Below are 6,000 nucleotides of genomic sequence, written 5' to 3' on the forward strand. Positions count from 1 at the left end.
CGCCCTCAGTTTAGTTTAGACCACTACATAAGGGTGTATTAAATGACTTAATGATCACTGAATCTAGCCATGGATGACCCTTTGAAGATACTTTCAGTTTTTGCATAATTTTAATCTAACCACATTCATTAATTCCTTAGTAATATTTAGTTCTTTTAAACTGTCATCCACTAGAACTGCCTCAAAGGGTCTTCAGAAGTTCATGCAGTCAGCCTGGACTGGATTCCTTCCAAGAACTTATGGCTTGTTCTGACAATTTGATCTGAAAAATCCTCCTCGAACTGAAATACTTTGTTTTGCCTAAATTCAACTCAGCCTAAATTCAACTCAGCCTTGATTGACAGCAAAGTACCTGCCCCTGGAATAACTCAATATTTATAAGTGAATATGACAACACACCCCAGAAATAACTATTAAAAGAAACTAGATTTGAGGACTTAAGAACTTGTGATCTTCCACACAGAGTTTGCCTCCTTTAGTTGGTTCAGTAAAAATTTTGATCTCTGGCCTTTAAGGGTAAAAATACTAAGTATTCTTTTCATGCCTGCTTGAAAAGATGTGGGTTTATGTGAAAGCTTTAATTCATGCTTGAACACTACCTGGCTGTAATTTATGTTTCAGGTATAAGATGAAAGAGCTTTCTGGGGAAACACTAGAATACATTCTTCTTTATTCAAACCTGCTTACATTTAGTCACGTTCAGTGACCAAATTTTTAATTTCCTGAAAAATACCTTTGTCCTCATTTGTTTTAAGTATTTCAGACCTGTTTGTCTGTTTTTCCTAAATTAATTCCTCACCTTGTACCATTTTTCAAATTGTGTACAGGGGTAACACAACCACCTATAATACCCAATTTGTATATTTAAAAATACAGCTATATATAGTTAATTTCTTTATATAGTCAAGTAGCAAGCACCAATATTCAGAGACAAGAGATGTGATGGGACTGAAGTGAACAACATAGAAGCTATGTGTCCATGCTGGACTGTTCACTTCTTATCATCACCCATGCAAAGGACTATAAAGAAACTTGTAGCAGAGATACTGTACATATGTAACTTTTTAATATTATTGTAAACTTAATGATATGAAAAAAAGGGTAAAATTTAAGCTACCACAGTAGAGAGCAGAGAGCTTCCATATCAGTTTAATTATTACTTTTATAATCAAATATCTGCCATAGACACTCTCTGAAGTTAACATGAATTAACATAAACTGTGATCTATTTTGCTGAGCTTATCCAGACACCTCTTTTCAAGATGCAAAATTTTAAATGAAATTAATTGCATATTTTTAATCATGTACCTGGCAGACAGAGCATTTTTTTTTCATTATTATTTGAAAGAAATATTGAGGACCATACTTCAGAAGCAAAGAAATCAAAACTAACCCCAAACAACTTCCAAAACCCATAACAACATCTATGCCTGCATACTGGTCCTGAGAAAAATGCCTCTATTGCCTGACCTAGGACAAGCTTTCTAATTCCTTCCCCCCAAACTTCAGAAAACCAGGAAACAATGTGAATACAGTATGATGAAAAAGACAAATCTAAACAGAGTTACACCTCAAGTGAATATACATGTCAAGTTTAACAAGAAATTATTTAAGTAGCTCACTACATTATCTTCAGTTTATAATTACCAACTTGTCAGAAGTCACAGACACAACTCTTTGCAATGCAATCTACATTGCCACAGATCACAACAGAAGAATAGCTCCTGAGGTTATTATTTCCCTTTTTTCCTTCTTGCAGTGTACTTCTGCAACATATTTCTGTGTTCTATCATTAAAGTCCAGCTGGAAACACGCTTCTGTTGCCAACTAGTATTCCCCCATAAACTGTTCTTCCCCCATGAAGTGAAGATGTAGGACAGCGCTGCAACTGGCAGAACAGGAAGGGAAGGTGAAACGAAGAAACACACAGTAGTGCTACCAGACTTGTATGAGGCAGCATCCACTTTAGTCATAACAGCTCTTCAACTGCACTTCATCATAAGCTATTGCACACCACACCTCTTACAAGAATAGGCATGTTTTCCATGCTTCTGCATTCATTTTACATAAGCAACATTTGTTCTCCTTCATTTTCTCAAATTAACCACTGAAAAATCAAATGCAAGAGAAGATTCATACTGCAGTACATTTTTACAATTAATTTTCCCAAGTATCCCCAAAGGCAGTTAGAATACACTAGATTATTTTCAGTTACCTGGTCTTCTGAATGAATAATAAGCAAAAAACAATATCAGCAAAGTTTCTAAAGCAGCCTAACAAGATACTTAAGCAGGTGAACATGGATAAGAAAGCTCAAAACACAGCTAACTACTTCCAAAGTCAATTAAAAGTAAAATCCCTTCTAAAAAAGTTCCCATCTGAAAAGGAATCCACACACACACTTTTTAAGACAGACTCTAGCTGGCATACCCAGAGCAGAAAAAACTGCTTTGCACATTTTAAAGTTCGATTTTGTAGATAAGCAAGGCTTCAGACTCCTATACAGTGAAGGTCAATCATAACATTATCAAAATTAAGGTTATCAAAGCCTTTTTTTTTTTTTTAAACACAGAAAACAAACTGCCTTGTAAGTGACACATTGCTTACATTAATAATTCTCCACATTAACATTGTAAAACAAAAAACCTCTCAGAACTGTTTCCCATAATTTTAACTGCAGAAAAGAACTTGTAACATACAAGACTTCCGTTTCCATCTGGGTCATTCAGCTACCTGCTGTCACCTCAGTAGATGAGCAATATCATTAGGCCTAGGAAGAAAGCAGAACATCCAGCAACCGATATATTGGCCTTTTAGTTAAAAATAAGAGTCAACCAAAACCCACAATCATTATATTCATTTCCTAATGAGGGAGAGGGCAGAAGATAAGAAGGCCTAAAGATAGATTAAGGCAACCAATGGACTGAAGTCACAGAAATAATAAATGTTGAAGTTATCTTCCAATGTCCAAAGATTTATATCTAGGCAGCTATGAGATACATTTTTATATGTATATATTGCTTAAAAAACTATGGATGTAAAAGGACTCTCAGAAGTCCACAGGTTGAAAAGAACTCATGTGGGGGAATGATTAGAGTCACAGGCCTGGAACAGCATCCTTGAAACTTTGAATTTCATGTTGCTGCCAGTACAACAATATGACCAAGAACTGTCTCTTGGCAGTGAAAATACTCCTATCCCTACTGACAAGGTCACAATCATTTTTACTGTCTCTCTCTCATGGAATAGCTTACCACACAGGGCATGGAAGACCTGGTTCCAATTGCATCTTTACCAATGGGATTTTGAATACAACCCTCTCCCCCACTTTTGACCAGATATTCTAATTGAGAGATGTTCTCAAATGTCTTCTCAATCAGCTTTCACAACTTGCAAAGAGCAATTAAATATTCAAATGGCAATAGAGAGTATGCTCAGCCACAGCTCATTAATTGAGATACCAACTTCCCTTGTCTTTAGGATTTGCTCCAATGCCTGCTCATAGAAGCAGAAAGCACAGGGGAAGGAAATCGCATACTTCTTCAGTCTGTTTTGCAAGACATGCTGAAATAAGGCCAGCTTGGCCTTTGGCAAGCATTTAGTTGATGGGGGCTTTGGCCACTTCCACAGTGAGATAAGCATTGAATAAAATCTCTTGAAGATTCACATTTTTAATGTAGGTACTATGTGCTACGTAAGCACCCAAGTCAGCTGTGCAATACGTTTAAACAAAATGATGCAGCTTGATCTCATTTACACTAGGCTAATTTTGTAATGGTTGCTTTAAATGCGTACTAAAAAATATTTGCATACTGAAAGGTTGATTGTAAAATTCATTCAATTCTTTCTTACACAATCAAATAGCCCTTGATATTTCTGGGAAGGTCCCTGGATTCTATAAAAACTGGAAATGCCATGAAGATGCATTTCAACTCTGAAAGGCTTTGTTTGCACATTAGCTTCAGCGTTATTTTTTTCCAAGTTTAGTTTTAACCCTATACCATTTTCATTTTCAGTGTGCCAATTCTGTACAGGCATCATGTGGGTGGTGAAAGCTGGAGGTAGCTTCACTGCTTTATAGGTATTCTCCTGGCTGACCTTCTGTGCATGTCCAAGGCAGTTTAATATTGATGTTTAGGCTGACTGGCAGCAAAGCACTTTGTTTAAAATAGAAGAATTTCTAAATTGACTAAACTGAAGTCTTGACAAGCGAAGAACTCAATGACAAATACACAGTAGCTGTGCATCAAAGCATTCCATGTAATATAAGACACAAAAAAGAAACAAAATAGGGCCTTGCTACCACTTGAGACTAGAGACCAGACTAACTCCCTAAAAATGCAGGATAGCAAGACATTTGTTACATAACAGCAGCTTCAGATGGTGTTTTTAATTCCTGCCATCTTTTCTCTGAAGAACAGAAGATTAGACTTCTACAGACTCTGAGAGACAGGGAGTGGAGCCAGCAGCAATATTTAGCACAGAATGACTGATTTCTGGCACCATCTAGCTTCTCTGCATTAGGAATCTGGCAGCCTGGTAGATGCTTTACAAAGATGCTGATTGAATAGTTGATACTAGTGCTACAGAAAGCACAAGAATGAGAATGAGTAAGTCCTAAGTGGCAGCACTACATTATTCCCTCCCTACACACTTTTTTTCTTTTTGTTTTCCTTTAAAAAAAAGTAAAATAAATTTAAAAAAGTAGTTATGAAAAAAACCAACCTGTACAAAATGCCAAAGTCAAGAGAATGCAGACCCTGTTCATCATTCAGCTTCTGACTACGCATTTCTGACAAGTATCTATAATAAATATCAAACATGTTGGGCACAAATAAGCCTGAAGAAAGACTGTTAATTTTTATGAGACACTGCATAATCTGTGAAGTACAATTTTTTTTAACAATAAAACTATCCCTATTTCCACTCATAGCTGTAAAACTCCAATGAGTCAGTGTAATCAGAAAAATAGTGAATGTATATTTATTCATTACATTTAAGGAATTTTGAACTATAGAAACTCCAGTTTATCAACTACCTTCCAGCGTTGCAGGGAAAACTGCTGACAGTTTGAGAACAGCAGCCATGTTTTGCTGCTGAATGCCAAGTGGAATCATGTGCTGTGAAGTTTTCAAGAATCATATTTACTCATCAGCATAAAAACATGTTCACAGACTTGCACCTTGGGAAAGCAAAAAGGAAGACAAATAAGGCTGATTTATGTCCTCAGTAGAGAAGTAAAAGAGAAAAGAGGGAAAAGGTTAAAAAAAAATCTTTGGACTATATGAGGCAAGTAAGCATACTCTCTCCAATATGGAATGTTTTTTCTTTTTCAGTTTGCACAGTTAAATTATCCATTTGTCTGAAATCACCTGGAACATGCCTCAAGAGCTAATCCCTTCACATTTGATTTACTCAGCATAGGCCCAATCAAAGCAAGGATTCTCAAATGCATGACCAACTCAACTCACTTTCTCATTTACTTGGTCTTTTCAACTACATGTGCGCGCAGACACTGAAATAGAAAGTTAGCTACATTTACACACAACTAATACATAGGAGTTTCCTAATGGAAAGAATGGAACATAGTTATATGCTTTTTCCCAAAAAGTGATTCTTAATGTGACATTTCTCTGCCTCTCCCTCAGTGTCCTGGCTTAATGTACTCAGTCTGTGTAGACCTGTTTTCTCAGTAAGGAGGTCTAGGTTCATTCTGCTGTTGATTCATTCATGATCTGCCTTCACATTTTGTGTTTTGATCCAATAACTGAAGTGTACATACAAAGCAGACATTGTTGCCTATTTGTTTTAATTGTATTGCAATGCTGTTTGGTTTGTTTGTTTGTTTTTAAAGAGTCTTACATTCTTTTCACTACAGGTATTTATGTTTCTTTAGACTACATATTTTCCACTTCTTTTTATTATATAAGACTATGGAGAACCATATATTTTCCATGGCAAAGGGGCAGCTGATACCTGAATATTAGCAAGCCAGTATTT

Source organism: Melopsittacus undulatus, chromosome 6 (assembly GCF_012275295.1).
Source record: "Melopsittacus undulatus isolate bMelUnd1 chromosome 6, bMelUnd1.mat.Z, whole genome shotgun sequence".
Classification (NCBI taxonomy): Eukaryota; Metazoa; Chordata; class Aves; order Psittaciformes; family Psittaculidae; genus Melopsittacus; species Melopsittacus undulatus.